The following is a 20,991-nucleotide window of genomic DNA, read 5'->3' as shown; positions in this document are numbered from 1 at the left end:
TGCATGACCTTAAACTATAGCACACGTCCTGACCACATGATGTTAAACTGCTTTGCGCTATAGTCCAATTGAGTGACCCTAAACTATAACGCATGTTCTAGTCACATGACGTTAAACTGATTTGTACGAACGGTCCAGTTGCATGACCTTAAACTGTAGCACACGTCCTGGCCACATGACGATAAACTACTTTGTACCACGGTCCTGTTGCATGACCTTAAACTGTAGCACACGTCATGGTCGCATGATGCTAAACTGCTTCGAACAACTGTCTAGTTACATGACCTTAAACTGTAACACCCGTCCTGGCTACATGATGTTAAACTGCTTTGCACAATGGTCCAGTTTCATGACCTTAAACTGTAGCGTACATCCTGGCTGTATGACATTAGACTGCTTCGCGCAATAGTCTGAGCTATACGACCTCCAAAACCGTAGCCCAGGTCCTCCCGGTGGCATGACCTTAAACACGCCTCCACACACGTGTGCCCCCTCTACTGTGCGCATGCCCCCTGCATGCCCTTCCATGCATGCCTCCCCTAGCCGACCCGTTCGCACGCGCATACCACCGTCACTTCCTCCCCAGTGAGTCCATTTCCATTTCCATTCATAAACTCGCAACATTCCCCAGTGAGTCGGGCCCATGCTCATGAATCCTTGGTGAGCCATTCCATCATCCATACTCGCCAATAGCTAGTGGGCCACCTCTTATCCATCTTCCACACAAACACCACCCATCATACATAGACGATCTTGTGCCATCTCCCCCAAGTGAGTCAAGGCATCACCATACTCACTCTATGGCCTCCACAGACCATCATCTATCACCATCACGGTCCAAGTTATACGACCTTAAATTGTAGTGCACGTTCTGGCCGCATGATGATTAAACGGCTTTGCACAATGGTCAATGCTATATGACCTTAAAACATAGCCCAGGTCCCAGAGGCATGACCTTAATACAGCCCCACAAAAACAAAAAATCAGGCATGGGGTAAACCCGAAAGGGGAATGCCATGAGTAAAAATGGCGGACAGGCATGGTTATGAAACCATGAGTAAGAGCGTTTTTGTAAATAAAAATCAGGCATGATGAAAACCCGAAAGGGCATTGTGAGCAAAAACTAGAAAAAAGGTAGATATGGCCGTCAAGTCATGGGCAAAAGAGCCTATTAGAAAGGAAGTTAGTGAAAACTGTCTTTATGGCACCTCTTCCCCCAGTCCAAGTGAAAACTCGAAAGGCCACTCAGACCAATAAGCAGGTTGATGCAGCGCTCGCCTCCATAAGCGGTGAGCTAGCACTTAAAAAAGAAAAATCCCCATTGCAGAATAGCCTGCTATTGGAACCCAAAAGAAAAGAGCTTCAAGGAAAAATCCAACAGTATGAGTTCGTTCATGAAAGAACCCAGGAGTTAGAAGAATCGCCAAGACAACAAGTCAGGGTTCTATGCTAAAGGGCCCTATTCTCAAGAAGTCAAACAAAAACACGAAAGCCATGACGGCACGCCAAAGACGTTCTCGAAGGTAAGAACTTGTCGCACCTGGCCAACACCTGCCCACAGTAACCAGGGCACAGCCCTTTCAATGCTGCCCCGCCAAAGCCCTCCCTGACCGGACCAAACGTTCGGGACAGGCCAACAAAAATCCCGCGACTGGACTTGACAGGATGGGACGCACAGAGGTACCCTGCTTGTCAAAGCAAACCTGGTGTTGCAGTAGACAACGCCCACCAAGGGCTCCTTGGCTGTCTATCCAAAGAAGATCTCCTGACGTGGATGATGGGCATTCTATGAGATGTCCCTCACCAGAAGCAAAACAAATCTGATTGATTGGGAAGAAAGCCCTTAAGTAAGGCCCCTGACTATCGAACAAACCTGGATTCTGACTGACTGGGTCTAAAAGCCCTTAAGCAAGGCCCATAGTTGTTGGAACCCGAGACGAGCACTTGACGTGGACCATGGACATTCTATGAGATGTCCCCCACCAGTAGTTCTAGTCTCTTCTCCCCACTAAACTCTCCATGTCTAGGTCTACGTGCCCTTAAGCAAGGCCCCCAGATGTTTGAGCAGCTTGGTCACTCCCTTCAGCATTCATGTGATCCGGTGGTCAGGAATAAAGCTAAAGTCGAAGGACAATTTTGATTTCGAATGTTGTCATTCTCGCTTCTCTCGAAGCACAACATTCGATGGGGAAAGTTGTTTGAAGGTTTTTGTCAACACTTATATCCCTAATGTGAATAAGAAAAAATATGTTCGTGACCTAGGTTCATAGGTTACCAAAATGCCTCTAGATTACGGAAGCCGTAAGACAATAAGCCCTGAAGGTTCAAGATCATGCTTAAGGGTCTTCTAAGAATGGCCCAAGAAGGTTCAAGATCATGCCTAAGGGTCTCCTAAGAACACATGCCAAGTTTCGTCATGATCTGAAAAGTTTAAGGTAGTGTAGATGCAGAAACAATTTTGGGAAACTCAGCCTTTAGCACCTTGAAAATGAACCTTATAACTAAATCCCTATCACCGAAGAGTCTTATGACCTTGGGACCACTGCCATTGGATCCAGAAAGTTTGAAAACCCTTAGAGACCAAGTTTCGACTTGATTAGACATTTCTGGACCAAGTTATGGCCAAATTACCCAAAACAGGTAGGTTACACGCTATTATCGTGCACCCTTAGTGAACCAGTTTCCATTAATGGAAATTGTATTTTTCGGTTTTGGGCTGAACTTTAGAAGGCTATATCTCTCTCATCCCAGGTCGGATCAAGCTCAAATTTTGAGAGCATGTTCATCTCATCGATCCAAGCATTTCGATATGTAGCATGACCCATGTCATAGTCCGAGCCAGGAGGAAAGCTAGAGAGAAGATTGAGATTCAAAACAAGATTGCAAATTTTCAAGCAGGAGTGCGCCTCGATCGAGCGGCCACATTACGATGCTCGCAAGTTGGATCGGTCCGAAACTAGATCCATTACGAGCATGAGGTCAGAGGCTTCATCAGAGCCGAACCTCACACGTGATGGACGGTCAGATTTTCCATACAATGGAGTCAAAATTTCTGCAATTTTCTGCCATCAGAAACCAAATTCTGACCAAAATACCAAATTTGGGAAATAGTTGTTCAGGCGTTAAATCAAGCCACGTTCATCGCCAAACTCTCATGACAACAAGCTCGTCAAAATTCAGCGAAGAAATCGTGGAAAAAAACTTAGAAATGAGCGTGATCTTGAATCAAAGATCGCACGTTTCTCATGATTTTCGCGTCTCGTGATCGTCGTCCAAAAGTCCGATCCATGACTCGAACTTGGTATCAAAATGACTGTCTTCCCGAGCCGATCAAGAAATCAATAATCTTTTGGTCAGATGAAGATCAGAAGGACCTCGAAAGATTGCAAAGATTGCATGGCCATGATAAGAACTTAATTGGAATTTCATGTTTTGTGGGTAAGGGGCAAAATCATCATTTTGCCCCTAATTTCTTAATTTTATTTAATTCATTTAATTCATATTTTCCCACAATTAGGCTAAGAATTAGGCATCCACCAATGTTTGGACTTAAACTCTTTATAAGCACGTGATGCTCTCATGTAAAGGACAGATCTTGATCAACAAAAAAAATCAGATTCTGCTTGAGTCTTTGGGTCACGCTTTGGAGAGACAGAGAGAGAGGAGAGAGAAGATTTTAGCAAGTACCTCTAGGCATTAAGATAACTTTCTCTCTCCTCTCCTCCTTCTCTCTCTAACCTTCTTTCTTTCTCTTTCTCTCTTCTTTTTCTCTCTTCTTTCTCTTTCTTCTCTCTTCTCCTTTCCTTTCTCCGTCTTCTTTTTTCCTCTCTTTTCTCTTATTTCCTTTCTCTTTCTTCTTCTTTCTCTTTCTTCTCTCTTCTTCTTTCCTTTATCTCTCCTCTCATTTCTCTTTCTTCTTCTTTCCTTTCTCTCTCTTCTTCTTTCCTTTCTCATTTCTCTTCTCTTATTTCTCTTTTTTCTTCTTTCCGCTCTCTCTTTTTCTTTCCTTTCTCTCTCTTCTTCTTTCCTTTCTCTTTTCTCTTCTTTCCTTTCTTTCTCTTCTTTCCTTTCTCTTTCTTCTTCTTCCATTTCTCTCTCTTCTTCTTTCCCTTTCTTTTTGCTTTCTCTCTCTTTCTGTCTCTCTCTTCATATGGGCAGCGACGTGGGTCTACCTTTTTTGGCGGGCCTCATTGCGATCTCTGTATTCTCTCTTTGTCTCTCTCCTTTCTCTGGGGCAACAACGTGGGCCTATCCCTTTTTGGTAGGTCTCGTTGCAGTCTTTGTGTTTCTTTTTCCTCTCTTCTCGCTTCTTCTCTCTCATCTCTTTCTCTCCTCTTTCCCTCTCTCCTTTCTCTTTTCTCTTTCGCTCCTTTTTGTCACTTTTCTCTCTCTCCTTTCTCTCTCTTCTTTCTCTTTCTTCACAAAAGGTGGCCAAGCCACCCTCTATGCACTCTCATCCTCTCTTCTCTCTCTTAACAAACGACAGTACAAGCCGCCATCCGTGCACTCTCATCCTCTCTTCTATATCTTCATAGACGACAATACAAGTCTACGTCTGTTCACTCTCATCCTCTCTTCTCTGTCTTCATAAACAACAGTACAAGCCGTCGTCTGTGCGCTCTCATCCTATCTTCTCTCTCTCTTCACAGACAACAGTACAAGCTTCCGTCTGTGCACTCTCATCCTCTCTTCTCTGTCTTCACAGACGACAATACAAGCTGTCGTCTGTGCACTCTCATTCTCTCTTCCCTCTCTTCACAGACGATAGCTAAATCGTCGTCCGTGCTCTCTCTTCCTCTCTTCTCTTTATTCACATACGGTAGCTAAGCCACCGTTTGTGTCTTTCTACTCTTTCTTCTTTCTCTCTCTTCTCTTTCTCTCTTCTATCATAACCTTCTTGTTTCTTTTTATTATATTATTCTTTGAAGGATCTGGTTGAAAATCAAATCTGCCTTCTCTCTTTATTTCTCTTTATTCATTTGCATTATGAAGGACTAGTTGAAAGGCATACTAGCCCTTCATTTCTTTTTCCTTTAAAAACATTTCTCTTTCCTTTCTCTCTGAAGGACTAGTTGAAAGACATACTGGCCCTTCGTTTCTCTTTTCTACTCTTCGTTCCTCTATTCCACTCTTTTCTTTCTCTGTCTTTCTTTTTCTCTCCCTCATTTTATTCATCTCACCCCCTTTTGCTTTCATTTTTCATTAAGAAATAATGTTGTGAATCTCTTGTTAACAAGATGTCGGAAGGCTGTCCAATCGACATGAACTCGATAACATCATTTCTCCATTTTTCCTTTTGAATGTACATGCTTGTGTGCATTCACCCAAAGACAAGGTGCTTTTGACCCACTTATCTGTATCCTACTCTGTGTGTATGGTTGTAGGAAAGGAGAAACAGGTCAAGGGAGATGATTCAAAATCAGCCAAAGGCCAGGGGGCATTCCACGTGATCTAAGAGGGCACCCATGTGAGCAGCCTGAGTATGTCACGAATCCAAGCGAGGTGAGTCCTGTCTCGCGTCCCAAATTCCTCTCTCACTGGTTGGTATTCCTGCCAGCGTCTCCTTTATGCGGTTCCCGAGAGAGCGATTTCAGGTCCTGGATCCATCTCGATCCCATGACCATGTCACCAGGTCACCCCTACCTGGAGGGCGAGATCGAAACACCTAACCACCTTTGCCTTTTCTCCCCCTTCCACCACAATCGTTGTGTCTCTCATTTCCTTCCTCATTCTCTCTCTACCAAATAAATCAATTGATCTGAAAAACCTAAAGAATATTAATATAAAAATTGTGAAATTTTTTTGATAGAACCCTAATGACTCATATTATTTCATAGTAGACCCTGTTTCCATTTTTCTTTCAAGCGGCATAAGGAAATCCTTAAGGATTTCACTTTACCCCCTCATCTCTTATCTCCCTCTTTTATTGACTTTTGACCATAAAAATTAGCCCCAACAAATCTTTTTATACCATTTCATTCCAAAAACGTTTTTCATCATCATTCTCTCTTTCCACCAATTAAAAAAGATTTATTGGGGCTAATTTTTATGATCAAAAGTCAATAAAAGAGGGAGATAAGAGATGATGGGGTATGGTGGAATCTTTAGGGGTTTTCTTATGCCGCTTGAAAAAAAAACGGAAGGAGGATCTACCATGAAATAATACGAGGAATTGGGGTTCTATACAAAATTTTTCCTAAAAATTAATGACCAAAAATTATAATAATAGTCTATGATAGTCTCACTTCTACAAAGACGATTCCAATTGAGGCGTTCCCAAATTGATTATTGTTGCTGGTAGTTATTTCTTGAGTAGATAGTTGAGTGGGGTATGTGAAATTTAAGAGAGAGACAATTATGAGAAAAAAATGACAGAGATGATAGTGGGGTACATTCAAGAAATTCAAATGTAAAATTGACAGAGATGATAGTGGGGTACATTCAAAAAATTCAAATGTATTGTTTCAGATTTACTGCAAAGATTCGACCAAGAACTTCAAAGAAATAGATTATAATTTTTTTTTCAATTTCAAGAAAACAGTAGAACCACAACAAACCCACAAGACTGATTATGATGAAAAGTTAATAAATAGAAACCCACAAGACTGATTAGAAGGTAATGACCTCAATTAAGAAAAACAAAATTAAGATGAAAATAAACCAAAGAGAACTAACCTTTGATGCAAGGAACTCTTACTATGTCTGTACTGGCTTCTCTCTCCCAATTCTGGTATGACTTGTTTTTGAGAAAAAGAAGGAAAATGACGTATGCTTAGGTATAGGTTTTGGTTGATCGAATCTGATATGGATTGGACTTTAATTTCCTTGGGTTTAGAGAAAGAAAGAGTTAATTAAAAATGTGAAATCTAGAGATAGAAAGACTTAATTGAAAACTTGGTTTCTTGATCCTGAGAGAGAGAAAGATCACCGTCCTAACGCCCACAATGAGATAGAGATCCGAAGATCTAGACACAAAGAGAGACTTTTGATTCCATGATCCTTGCTTTGATAATCAACATATCGTATTTTCCATTGAAACAAACTACACTTTAGTCACACGGGTGCATACTGCACGCGCATTCCGTAGGGCAGAAGACCTACTTGGGACGATTTATTTGAAATACACTTTGCTCCCACGGGTGCATACTGCATGTGTACTCCATAGGGCAGAAGACCTACTCAGCAAAAATTTAGGGGCAAAACTCCAATCCCTGTGAAGCTACCATTTCAACAATTTGTCACTACAGACATAAGTGAGGACGATCAACCCATCCCAAAAAAAGGCGAGCAGTTCATCAAATTCAATGTCTATGTAGTTTATATTGTGCATAAGATTTTAACAACGGGATGTTGGATATATATCTTACTCTTTTATTGATTCTCATGAGCATATTCAACCAACCAATTGAACAAACAAATTCATACAAAAGCAAATTAAAGACCCAAACTCCCTCGGTTTCAACACATTCAGATTTTTGCCACAAAATGACGGAAATAAGAATTAGCGTCTAAATTAAAAAATGATCTAATTACGTTAGTCTTACTTCTACCCAAAAAATAAAAAATAAAACATCACAAGGTTTTGATGGAAAATTCAAGATATATAGACTATGGAGAAGAAGCAAATGGACGTGAAAAAAACCATATAATGGAAAACTTTATATAAGACATCAACTGTATATTGTAGAAGTGAGACGTATCTTAAAAATGCATCAGAAAATATTGGTCTAAAGATAATAAATTCTCCAATAAATAATCTCAACTTGAATATGTATGCAAATAAAAAAAAAAGAAAGATTTTAAATCTTAAAAGTAAGGCATCTTTTAACATGCCTTCTAGACGGTCTATTATTAAGATTTTCAAGTCTTTTATTGATTTGCACAGTTCAAAATAAAATTTGAGCTTTAAATACATTTTTCCATATTTATATAGGGGCTTGCCCGACCGGATTCATTTTTTCTGTCTGGGAACGGCTCGAGCCTCATTGTCATGGAACAAAATTTCTGGGAATAAAACAAAATTTCTGGCCTCGGTCCTCCCTTTCATTCTTTTCGTGCTTGGGCTGGCCCCCCGAACCCAACACGTTAATAGCCCTAATTCTAGGAAACATATTAGCTGAGTGTCTCCTATTTTCCCTCTACTTTTAAGAGAAAATATAAGAATTACTTGGAAATAGAGATAGTGATGGAATTATTCAATGTGCTAAAATATAGGAATTGAGAATCAAATATGAGAAATGACATAATCCAAAAAATTTAGACTTAATGATAATTTAATTGGAGGATTTTAAAAGGCTAGAATCGAAAATGGTTGCATAAAAAGATTCAAAATTTACACCCTCGTTATCGTCCCATGGTAACCTAAAGGAAAAACCTATATAAAGGCATCAACTTTATAAAGAAGAAGTGAAAAAACCCATCAGAAAATATTGTTCTAATGATATATTTTTTTAATAAGTTTGACCTCGATATGTATGAATACGAATAACAAAAAAAAAAAATTTAAGTCCAAAAACTAATGCGTATTGTAACATATATTCTAGACTATTATTAAGATTTTCAGGTCTTTTATTGTGACCCCTGAAGATATAGGAGAGGGCGACTTTTCAAGGATTGAAGAAAGATCAGCCCTTCACAGCTCGCAGGGTCACGCACCAGCGAGCAAGCCCAACTTGTACGGCGATGCACGTTATAGTTGATGCAATTTCAGAACTCATTAAAGATGCAAGACCAAATGCGCTCATGGATATGATGTGTAAGTTTGCTTTTAGAAAATACTCTATGAGAGATAGAGAGAGAGAGGTGTCTGCAAAAACAAGAAAGAGAGAGAGAAAAGTGAAACATTGTGATTCTAAGAGGAGGTGAAGAAGAAACGAGGGTACGGCAGGGCAGCACTAGTGTCAGGTGGTGGGAAAGTGGATAACAAAGAGGCTCGCAATGGGCTAAGCAGGAGCAGCCTGGCCTGGCCTGGCCATAAGAAATTAGGGACTGGGACAACAAATCATGGGTTGGACGGAAGAGCAAAGATGATACGTATCCTCATACATTTCAGATGCTAATTTCTTACCATTTGTGTGGTCAAGAGATTTCTCCAGAGAGTCCATTTTTCACTGCAAGTGCAGATCTCTTCTTGTCCTAATTTCCTTTTTTTCTTGCCCTAATCTGTGCTGCAATTCCCTTAATTTCTTGCCCTAGTTTCTTCCGCTTCTTGTTTACGCTCTGATGTTCATAAGTTTATAGGGTTTCCTTTGTTTCTTACAGAGAAGAGAGAGAAATTAAATTGTAGTAGAAGTGAATGGGAGAGAAAGGGGTAGCAAGAGGGTTATGCCTATTGCGAGGGAGAGAAGTGATTTAAGGGCTTCAGAGGGTATGGAGAGAAGAATGGAGGTTGAGGGAGATCTGCGGACTAGGTATGATGAGTTGCGGCAGAGGTTTTGAAAGTTCAGATTGGTAAGTTAAATGATTTAGAGAGGAAGGCTCGGCATATCTTGGTAGGTTCCTTTTGACCGCCAATTGATGATATTTTTTGTTTGAATGATTGGGCAAAAAGAGTTGGGGTTTATCGCATTTGCTTGATGTATTCTTTATAGGCAAAAGTAGGGTTGCTTTTGTGTTACGGTCTTATCAAGATGTGGCTCGTGTATGGAAGGAAAGATTTTATAGAGTTCGACATTTGTGGAAGGAAAGATTTTACAGAGTTCGACGTTTGTTGATGACTCTGTTACAATGGAATCTTTCAATGCATTCTTCTTTTGTGAAGAGGGATCTGACCTGGGTTCGTTTGTGGGGTGTTCCACTACATGTTTAGAATGAAAATGTTTTCAAAGAAATTGCTAATTATTTTGGTGAGTATTGTGTTGTTGATCTAAAGCTTTTAGGAGGTCCCAATGCTTCTTTTGTCAGTGTTCAAATCAATCGCCTTTTGGGAGTGCCTTGCCCAAGACAAGTTAGACTACAGGTGGGCCAGGATCTATTTTTAATAGATGTGTGTTTGGAGGGCAAAGGTCCGACGATGGATTGTGGGAAGCAAGTGGCCCAGCCATGTGAGTTTCAGCCGCCTGAGGGGAGATGGACTATGGTGCGTAGGAGGAGAGCACAACAGCCTCTGGCAAAGTTTTACTGGAAAAATTTGAATAATGGTAGGAGCGTAGCTGGGCCGATGAGGTTCACCCAAAAAAATTTGAAATTGCATGGGAAGATTCAGGAACGTCAAAGCGTGGGTGCGAAACGCCATTCAGTTACTAAGGAGCTTAAAATTAGGAAAATGTGGGTCCCAGTGAGGCGTTTCTCGGATCCTGCTACAATGCCGGTTTTCTCAGAGGGGATGACTTTGGTCAAGGCTTTTAAGTGTGGTATTAGTTCGACTACGCTGGACCTTGTGGGTACACCAGTTTCAGATACAAATCATAATGAATCAATGAGGCGGTGCGAAATAAGTACGTGGCAGAAGGATGTAGGAAAGATGTGGGGAATGTAATATTTGAAAATCTCCTCTTTGGGAAGGTTGAAGCGTAGGAATTGAAGAAAGCCTTTTACTCTCGATCGGTGCTGGAATTTCTGTTCACAACAGCATTAAAACAGCTAGCGGGTGTTTTGCTTTGTGCACTTTTCATGGCGGATCGATTGAGGTTTCTCCCTAACTGTAAAGGTGCGAAGAAGAGGACTAACTTGAGGCGAAAATGCGCTTTAATCCTTTGATGGTAGATGTACAGGCGGCCATTCCTATAGAGGTCTCTAACAAGGATACATAGGATTTTGTTATTGACTTACCGGCGTCGGTGATGGAGGAGGATGGCTTTGAGGTTGAAGATGCTAGGTCTTTTGATTCGCAGTCTGCTTTGGTGCTTTTTGAGCCTATTACTCCCCTTGCTACTGTGCCCGAAGTAGCCACATTGCTGGAAGCTATGGATGGAGATGCTCAGTATGACAGACTTGAAAAGGCTCTTTATCGGGTGGTTCGTGAAGATATGGGACTTGATTATGATGTCCCTATTGCTAAGGTTTGCCAGGCAATCAAAGAGAAAAAAAGCAAAGAAGCGAGCTGCTAAGGAAGTGCAAGCGTCGGGTAAGAACGTTGTGGAGGATATGGAGGCTAACATTGATTTGAAGGTGCTTGAGGCTGTGATGGCTGAAGAGATGCAGATGCAGGCTACAGATATAGTGCAGAATGAGGTTACCGAGAAGTCTCCAGACACTGTTCTTCGCAATGGCAAGTAAAGGTGATGCAAAAAGCTAAGGAAAAGAAGTCGACTGCTCCTTTCAATTATTCAAGTAGACTGAGGTCTAGGGGCGCATTGATGATCAGGGAGTTGAATGCTTATGCTCCAATTGCAGTGAGTTTGGAGGAGTCTACTTCTGATGATGATGAAGGTGATGCTGTGCTCGAAGCACCTTCTCAAGGGCCTCACAGTGAAGGTCCAGGTTCTTCTTCCAATAATTTTTGATGATTATTTTGAACTGGAATGTTAGAGGTTTATGAGATCCTAGTAGGAAAAAGGATGTTTTATTTTTGGCTAGGAAGTATAAACCAGTTTCCCAGACCTTCTGTGATAGGTGCTCGGGGAGTCTGGGGCTCTGGTTCTTTGTGTTTTGAGGGTATCGATTTTGTTGGGGCATCGGGTGGGCTATGGGTGTTGTGGAATCCTTAGATTCTGCAAAGTTTTGAGGTTTTAAAGGGGGGTAGATAGTTAGCTATACTCTTTAATGGTTCTGAGTCTGACTTTTTGTGGGGTCTTTTGAATGTTTATGGTCTAAACAATGTTGATCTCAAAGCTGGGTTTCTCAATGAGTTATCGGGGGTTTTAACTCGGTTTCAATTTTCATTTTGTGTGGGGGTGATTTGATTTTAATTCGGTGGCCTAAGGATTCTTCCTCAGGAGGCCGGATTAACCCTACTATGAGATTATTTAATGGTTTATTCAAAACCATGGCTTGGCGGATTTACCTTTGTTAGGAGCTTCTTTTACCAGGACCAATAATAGTTCTGGGAATCTTATCATGACCAATATTGATAGGTTTTTGGTCTTTAATGATTTTTTGGAAAGGTTTCCTTTAGCATCTGTGATAGCCTTGCCTAGACCATCTTCATACCATACACCTCTTCTTCTTCGGTCCAAGTCTTCTCTTAGAGGTCCAAAGCCTTTTAGACTGGAGATTGGTTGGTTGGATGAGAGGGTGTGATTGATCTTATTAGGAGGACTTGGGAGAATGCGATTACTTTTGGGTCCATGGATTTTCAGTTGCACAAAAAATTGTTATATGTGAAGCACAAGCTGCTTGAATGGAAGAAGGAAAATAAGTATCAATTGGGGGTTAAGATTGATAGTTTTTTGGAGGATATTAAGGGGATAGACCAAACTGTTTAGATTGGAGGTGTTTACTCTGAGTTACTAACTAGTGAGAGAATTGGGAAAATTAATACTCTGAATGTACTCCTTAGGTTGGAAGAAATTTATTGGCGACAAAGGTCTCAAGTCAAATGGCAGAAACAGGGTGATCTGAACACAGTTTTTTCATTCTATTGCCTGTGCACGCAGGTGGCAAAGTGATCTCTCAGGTCTTACGATTCAAGGAGTAATGCAGGAGGATATCGGTAGTCGCAATTTGGCGATAATTGAGCATTTTCGAAAGGCTTTTTCTTCGAAAGTATACCCTACCCCTAGAATGAGTCGTATTCCCTTTAAAATTATTTCAGAGACAATTGCAGTACCACTTGAAGTTGAGGTCTCAATGGAGGAACTGAAATTGGTTGTTTTTTCGTTGGCAGGAGATAAGGCACCAGGACTTTACGGCTTTCCTATGTGTTTTTTCTATAGGTTTTGGTCTATGTTTTCAGAGGAACTTTTCTGTATGGTATGGAGTTTTTTGGATAGGGGAGAAAATTTTAGAGGTGTTAACTCTGCTTTCATTGCTCTCATCCCAAAACATTTGTTATTAAGGAGCTCTCAGATATTAAACCTATTTCGTTATTATCTAGTCTGTATAAAGTTGTAGCAAAGGTGCTGGCTATGCGGTTGAAAAGAGTATTGAACAATGTTATTTCTGGTCCCCAAACAACTTTTATTCAGAATAAACTGATTACTGATACTGTATTAATTGCTCAAGAATGTATCCACTTCAGGACTCAAAGCAAGGGACCAGGGGTTGTTATTAAACTGGATATGGAAAAGGCATATAATAGAGTAGAGTAAAGCATTCTAATAGAAATTTAAAATGCATGGGGTTTGGTGAGAAATGACATAATTGGATTTATGGATGCCTCTCCTTGGCACATTTTTCGATTCTTATTGATGGTTGCCCTAAAGGCTTCTTTAAATTCTCTAGAGGTCTTCGTCAAGGAGACCCTTTATCGCTATTTTTATTTACCATTTATGCAGAGTGTTTTAGCCTGATGATATCTAATGTGGTAAACAATAGTAACTTCGTTGGTTTCTAGGTAGGGCAGAATGACCCTTACATTTCTCATCTACAGTATGCAAATGATACATTTATTTTCACAGAGGCAAAGAAGGAGTACATTAAATTTCTTGGCAGGTTCCTAAAGTGTTGTGAGGTGGCGGTTGGTTTAAAAGTGAACATTGCAAAAACATCAACGGTGGGTATTAATTGCTGTAGTGCGCTGACAGAAGAACTTGCATTGTTGCTTGAATGTAGAGTGGACAAATTTCCCATAACTTATCTGGGACTCCCAATTTCTGATTTTAAGCTTCTTAATTCAGAATGGGATAGAGTAATTCAACGAGCTCAGACTAAACTGGATCTATGAAAGCCAAAATATTTATCACTAGAGGGAAGAATGACTTTGGTTAAATCTTGCTTGTCAAATTTACCTATTTATCAGATGTCTCTGCTGAAAATGCCAGCAGGTATTATTAAGAAAATTGAAAAGATGATGCGGTGTTTTCTATGGGGGTCTTCTAAAGAGAATAGGAATTATTATTTGTTGAGATGAGATAGAGTGTGTACCCTTAAAAGTGAAGGAGGTCTTGGTATTTGAAGAGTATCTCAAATGAATGAGGCATTTCTAACAAAGTGGTGGTGGCGGAGTTTGTTGTGTAAGGATCAGCTTTGGTGTAAGGTCCTACTTGCGAAATATGGTAGTGACAGATTTGGAATGTGGATTGGAGGTGGCAGAAGGAGTGCATTTAGATATATTTTGTGGAAGGATATTTTCTTGTTCAAAACATACTTGCATAGAGATATTAGGTGGTGTGTGGCGAATGGTGCTAATGCTTCGTTTTGGCATAAAAATTGTTAGGGGATAGACCTTTGAAGTCTTCTTTCCCTGATCTATTTGCAAATGCCTCTTTTCCAAATACTTTGTTATATGAATCTTATTAGTTTGTTGGAGAGCATGAGGCATGGAATGTCTAGTTTCCTTATATAGAGGGAATGATTTTTTTATAGAGCATGTTTCGAGTTTATTTTTATCTCTACATGAGGTAGTACTGTGCGATTCTATTGAAGATGAAGTGATTTGGGAGCATAGTAAAGATGACCTCTTTTCGGTTAAAGGAATGTATTATCTCTTGTTTCACGATCGCCATAGATGGTTGCTGCCTCAAATTTCACAAATATGGAAGGAGCCTATTACCACAAAGTTCAATGCTTTATTTGGTTGGCAGGGCAAAATAAAGTTTTGACTGTGGATAATCTCATTAAACGAGGAAAAATGTTGCTAAATGTCTGCCTTATGTGTAAGAAGGATGGGGAGTCAATCTCGCATTTGCTATTCCATTATCGATATGCAACATACATTTGGAATCATTTCTTTGGGATTTTAGGTTTAATTACGACTCTTCCTCAAAGTGTTTTGGTCATCATTTCTCAACTAGTTTTTTTGGGTTTTCCAAAATGGGGGGCAAGGATTTGGAAAATAATGAAAGGAGTTGTATGCTGGGAGGTGTGGAAAGAATGGAATAGGCGTACTTTTGAAGGAGTTAATCTATCGTGTGATTGTCTGATTCAGCGTATTTTTCATACGATTTGGTGTTGGCAGTCTTTGATGGAGGAAGGGAGAGGTATTAGTGAGATTGATGTGAGAATTAATTTAGGTCATCTGATGGTCTTTAAGAGGGTAAAGACCCCCACTACAAGGCTGGTTAAAGTTATACTTTGATGGCAGCTCCCTCGGTAACATGGGAAGTGCAAGGATAGGAGGTGTGGTACATGGTTGGAATAGATCTATTGTTCTTGCCTATGCTGGACCTATCGGAATTACTATAGCCAATATGGTACAGTTTAGTGCCGTGCTCAAAGGACTACTCATTATTAAAGCCATGAATTTGGGTTATGATATTTTAGTTGAAGGTGACTCCCAAAATGTGATTCGGTGGTGCAACAAAGATCAACGAGTTCCTTGGCTGTTGCATTCGATTTGGGTCCAAGTGGTGAAACTGGAAGGAGAGTTATCTTTATCATTTCATCACGTCTATGGAGAATCGAATAGTCTTGCGGATGGTTTGGCTAAAAGACGTGTGGCTATGGAGTTATTTTCTATTTTGAATGATGTAATGAGTGAGTGATGTAACTGATTTTTAGTCATCATTAATAAGCGCTAACATTTGTCAAAAAAACAAAAAAGATTTTCAGGTATTTATAGATTGCACAATTCACACTAATTTTTTAGCTTTAAATTTTGTAATTAAAGATAAAAATAAATTTTCATGCATTTAAATTTTTTTCAGCACTACCTTGTAATAAAATTTAAAACTGATTTATTTTGATTGATTAATATCGACACCTTACCTATGCTATAAATATAAAAAGAAATACTATGGTATTCCATTCTGTCTATTTTGCTTGAACAATATAGATTTAGTAGGTCTTTTAAAACAATTTCAAAAAATGACATGTCTTTTAAGATAATACCAAATCTACAACGTCTAAATAAAAATGAAAATGTAGATTACTGCAACCTATATTCTACGAGTAAAAGTCGCAACTTTATTAAACTTTTCTTTTGCAAATATAAAATGTTTCCTTTATAAATATAGAAAAAATAAAAAATAAAAATCCTTCCCATTGAGAAGAATGCATTAGGCTCTCTTTGGTAATTGAGAAAACTGGAGAAAATGACATGTTTCCTCAATTATCAAATTTTTTCCAGTTTCGCAATAGAGAAAAGCATGGAAATGTGAAGCCCCATATTTCTCCATATTTTCACATTTTTCTCTATTTTGGGGAAAACTACAATATATTTCCTGCGACCTATTGTCGATTTTTCAAAAAAATAGGGAAATGTGTGAGACACCGCTCGACCCCCCTCTATTTCTCTAACTTCACAATCTCTTTTCCCTCTCAATCTCTCTTTACCCAATCTTTAATCCAAACCTTTTTTTTAAGTTTTGACCAATCGATCTAGAACGGTTAACCGGACATGGAGCTGGAAGTAGTTCATGATTAAACAAAGCACATCCAAATGAAGTTGAAATTTAAAAGAATTGATTTTAATGAATCGATTTGTGTCCAGGGGTATTTTTAAAATTGTTCAAAAATAGGAAAATATAAGAATAAGTATTAATGGCCAAAACAATATCCAATCATTTCCAAAATGATAAAAAACATTAAAAAGCATTATGAAAAAAATCATTTTTTTTTGGGATTTTATAGATTTTTTTGAATTTTTTTAAAAATACCCAGTCAGTTTAGCAAAACTCGCCAAAACCAGTAGTAGTTCCAATCTAATCGAGCAGTTAGGATTTGAATTGCCCAATTTTTTTCATACTAGTTTTCGCATACATATTAACAAAGAAGGGTTCTGAACCATGTAGAAAAATCGTACCGGAACGGTTAACTGGACATAAGGCTGCAAGCGGTTTAACCGGTCTAACAGTGCAAGTTCCGAGCAGTCAAAACATGTTTAAAAATAAAAAAATACAAAAAAAAAATGTAATAAAATATAAATAGTATACTTAAAACATGATTACACAAAGCACGTCCAAATAAAATTGAAAATTAATGAAAAAATAGATTTTAAATAATCCATTTGTGACACCAAGGGAATTTTTGAAATTTTCTAAAAAAGATATGAAAAATAAAAATAAGTACTAATGGCCAAAACTATTTTCAATCTTTGTCAGAATGATGAAAAACTTTAAAAAATAAATTACAAACATAATATCTTATTTTTTAGGTGTTATATAATTTTTAAAAATAATTGAAATATCTGACTAGTTCACCAAAACTGACCGAATCCGAAACCGGCCCGTTGCTTATGTTAGAATTTCAACTGCTCAGTTTTTCTAGATTTTTCCTACACTGGTTCTCAACTTTCTCGAGAGCCCAGCTTTTTTTTCTGCTTCAAATTTCTTCTAGATTCTCCAAAAAAATATATTGCTTTTTGGGAGTTTTAACAAACATACCCTGAAGCAGTGCCAACTTCGCTCGCTTTATGCAGCCGCTTGTTGGCCACATAATATGATTTGGTCACAGTGTTCACAAATTCGAACTGGAACGGTTAACCGGACTTTGGGCTCGGAGCAGTTGGAACCAGAACCAGCCTAACTGGTCAACTAGGTCGTTTTTTTTTTAATAGACCAAAAACCCTCAAAAAAAAAAAAAAATAGTAAAAATAGAAAATTTTTGGGCTCAGAGCGGTTAGAACCAGAACCAGACTAATCGGTCGAGCAGGTTTTTTTCTTTTTTCTTTTTTTTTTTTTTGTTAAAAGGATCAAAAATGCTCAAAAAAAAAAAAAAATAGTAGTAAAAATAGAAAAAGTTTGATTAAGTATATGATATCTTATTACATGCATTTATCTTTCAAAAAAAAAAAATTTAAACATCTTCTTCCATAAATAACTATGGTTCAGTACATGATCCCAAGAAGGCCACATAAATCTTTTTGTTTCCTTGAATCAGGTCTGACAATAATTTTTTCACACCTTACTACAAATGTAGGCATATGCTTATTACTAAAAAAATATAAGCACACATTTATATTTACACACTCCAGTTTCAAGTTTTACAACACTTCAAAATACTGCTAATCATAATTAGACACAATGGCAAAGAAATTGATCCACCAACTTTTACATGTCCATATAGAATTTTATAGGTAAAAGAAAAGATGTCACAAGGTAGAGAGGCCGATACATATAGGTTTGGCCATATTACTCAAAATAATATATTTATATCAAAATAAATAATTTTAATAAAAAATATTATTTATTAAGGAAAATAGGAAAAAATACTTCCCATATTCATAAAAAATAATCATTTTTATTAAGCAAAATAATTATTTTTTTTGAAAATTTGATTTCTAAAAAACTCCTAAAATCGAGCAACTTTGCAAGCAAGAAACAACTCTCAATGTTTAGATAATCGAACAAATCAACATACAAGCACGGTAAAGGCTTTGATCACCCATTCAAATATACCAAAATTCATAAAAAAAATTCAGTATTTTATTTAATTGAAAAATCATGAAAAATTTAGATCTGTGAAATCAAGCAAGAAAAAAATTCACATAAAAATAGTTAATCTATAATAAATAAGCATACATATTTTATATGATAGATGAAGCCTTAATGATCAAAATAGACAAATCAATTTGTTGAAAAAGGACAAAAAGCGATCCAAAATCTGTTTTTTTTTTTTTATCGAACATAGGTTCTTCGAGCAGCAGCTTTTCGGGGCAAAATCAACCCCCCAATATTTTGTTTTTTAACCAAATTAAAATATGTATATGGTAGATGATTCTATTAGGGTTAAAGGCACTCAAATTTCAGCAAAATCCATTAGCTATTGAAGATGGTATCAATGAAATGGCGGAAATTTCAAAAGGCGTGAAATTCTTCCATTTCAATCCATAAAATCTCTTGATTTTTCAATCTTTGATTCCAATTTGCTTGTTCCAAAGACAATAAATAATGTTTTATGGCCATGAAGCATGAAAAACGCCCAAAAAGATAGAAAAAAGAATAAAAAAAAACAACAAAAAATCGATCGGTGAATTCTTCATCAAATAACGGCTTCGATTGAAAATAACAGGCGTTTATTTTAACTATGCCGTTATTTATCTATAAAACATGTTATATCCACTAACCGGTCCGGTTAGCAGCAAAACCAATCGGTTTGACCCAAAACACTGCTGGTTCGACCCCTGACCGGCCGGTTTTGCGCTTCAAATTTTATGAGGTTGTACCCTAGGTTAGGAGATCCCCAAAACCACACCTAACCAAACTCGAAACCCTAGCGGTTCTGAGCTAACTAGCCGGTTCCGGTTCTAATCTACCCGTCTTTCTATCAACGGTTTTAAAGCACTAATTACACCACAACGTGAAAGGATAGGGTCTATTAATAATCTGTCCAAGTAATTCATTGCTCATTGCACGGATCTCTGATTTGGTTTTCATAACACCGAAATAAGTAGTGGTTTTAAAACAGTAGTAGGGCATTGAGTCCAAGTGTTCTTTTCTACAGAGTCGACGTTGCGCAGGCTCTATTTTACGGTCCATTGGATTGTTTTGCCAGTTAGGTGAGTTGTAACAAATTAGAACTATCCTTGGAAAATGCTGCGGTTTTAAAAGTTATAACCATCCTCATAACATAACAGCCGCAAATATTATATTGGAAGTTATGGTTTTATTTTCTCTATGGTGCTCCCTCTAATATATTGGTTCATCTTTATTTTTATTTATTTTTATCCTGATCAGTTGCTATATTAAATTTCTAAATATTTTGAAGAGTGTTTTTTGGGGGCAGACTAAGTTCTATTCTTAAGGTTACTTGTCATAGTACGCAGTTGTGATGGTTCAACCATGAGAATGGAGCAGGGGTTGATAACAAAGAGTACGAGTCTTGGTGTCTCAAAATTGTGATAGTGGAAGGGGACCATGAGGGAAAAAAAGCTAGGCATTTCAACATGAAATAGTATCTGATAAAGCAAAAAACAAATATTAAATTTTATGCTATTTCTCATGCTATTGCAATTAACCCAAGACTTACATCTCTCTCTTGCTATGATTTGGAGGAGCTAAGAAAATTAAAAACATGTTTATAAAGGTCAATAATAATAACCATCATCATGTTTCCAATACAATGCACTTAAATGGAGTTCAAGATATTACCTTGAACAAGGCCTGCTACTTTAGGAGTACAGAGTATCGGCTTGAAGGAGAGAATAGCACAGGATGTATACAGACCATCCTCGGGATACTTCCTAAAAATTTTAAATTTCCTTACCCTGTTGTCATGGCTCCTTAAATCATAAAAATATAGTTCATAATTATATTTTGTGGTGTACGAGCTAATACTGCTGGTCATGAAGAGATAGTGATGATCTATAATAATATCACCATATCCATCCACCAACTCTTCGCAAAGGGTTAGCGTGGTCACCTCCTTCCAAACCTTGTTGGGCCTCAACTCGCATTGATTTGCTACCTTTCTAAGGTGATCTATAAGCCACACAAAGCTTCTCTTCCCACCCCAACAATCTAGCAGTATAGAAATCATCATCGTCTTTGTCTTGTTCATCGTTATTTTCTTTGTGTTCTTCAACTTTAGCTTGTAGATTAGAAGGTAAATGAACGTTTTTCCATTCCTCTCTCTCCATATCAAAAGCTATTATTTTGCGATCATCAGCAATACCATAAGATTTGCCTTTTACACATAAGAGAGGCCAACTATAATTTCAATTAGTGGGGGCACTATAACACCAATTAGTAGGGGCATGCCCCCCTCTAGCCGGTTCCAGCTTCTGATTGAGGAGCTAAATATCCAATAGGTGGTCGCAGACCCACCCATCCAATTTTGATATGAGACACAAGTATCTTAAATTTCTGATTGAGTGGTTCAAAGTGGAATGCATGACTAGATGGTTCTGAATTGAGAGGGGGATAACAATATAATCTTGTGTTGCGGGGTTGCATACATAGAAGTTCAAGGGATCCCCTCTCTTCCTCGTATGATAACAGCATAATAGCCCCTCACTGCTCAATGTATCAATTGTACCATATCACCCGCGCTCTAGAAACTTTGCCTCGTTCT

The 20,991-nt window shown here is 38.3% G+C and overlaps 1 long non-coding RNA gene across 1 annotated transcript; it reads left to right on the top strand.

Moving 5' to 3' along the window:
- The first annotated feature begins 6,932 nt into the window (after positions 1–6,932).
- Positions 6,933–13,272, top strand: LOC148780967 (uncharacterized). The gene is made up of 2 exons (XR_016039729.1): positions 6,933–12,645; positions 12,767–13,272. It is a non-coding gene; the product is annotated as an uncharacterized LOC148780967 (long non-coding RNA).
- The last annotated feature ends 7,719 nt before the right edge of the window (positions 13,273–20,991 follow it).

The sequence above is a fragment of the Amborella trichopoda genome, chromosome 8, assembly GCF_054954075.1.
Source record: "Amborella trichopoda isolate Santa Cruz 75 chromosome 8, AtrichopodaSantaCruz75HAP2 v2.0, whole genome shotgun sequence".
In the NCBI taxonomy this organism is placed as follows: Eukaryota; Viridiplantae; Streptophyta; class Magnoliopsida; order Amborellales; family Amborellaceae; genus Amborella; species Amborella trichopoda.
This window is presented reverse-complemented; position numbering and strand designations above follow the sequence as displayed.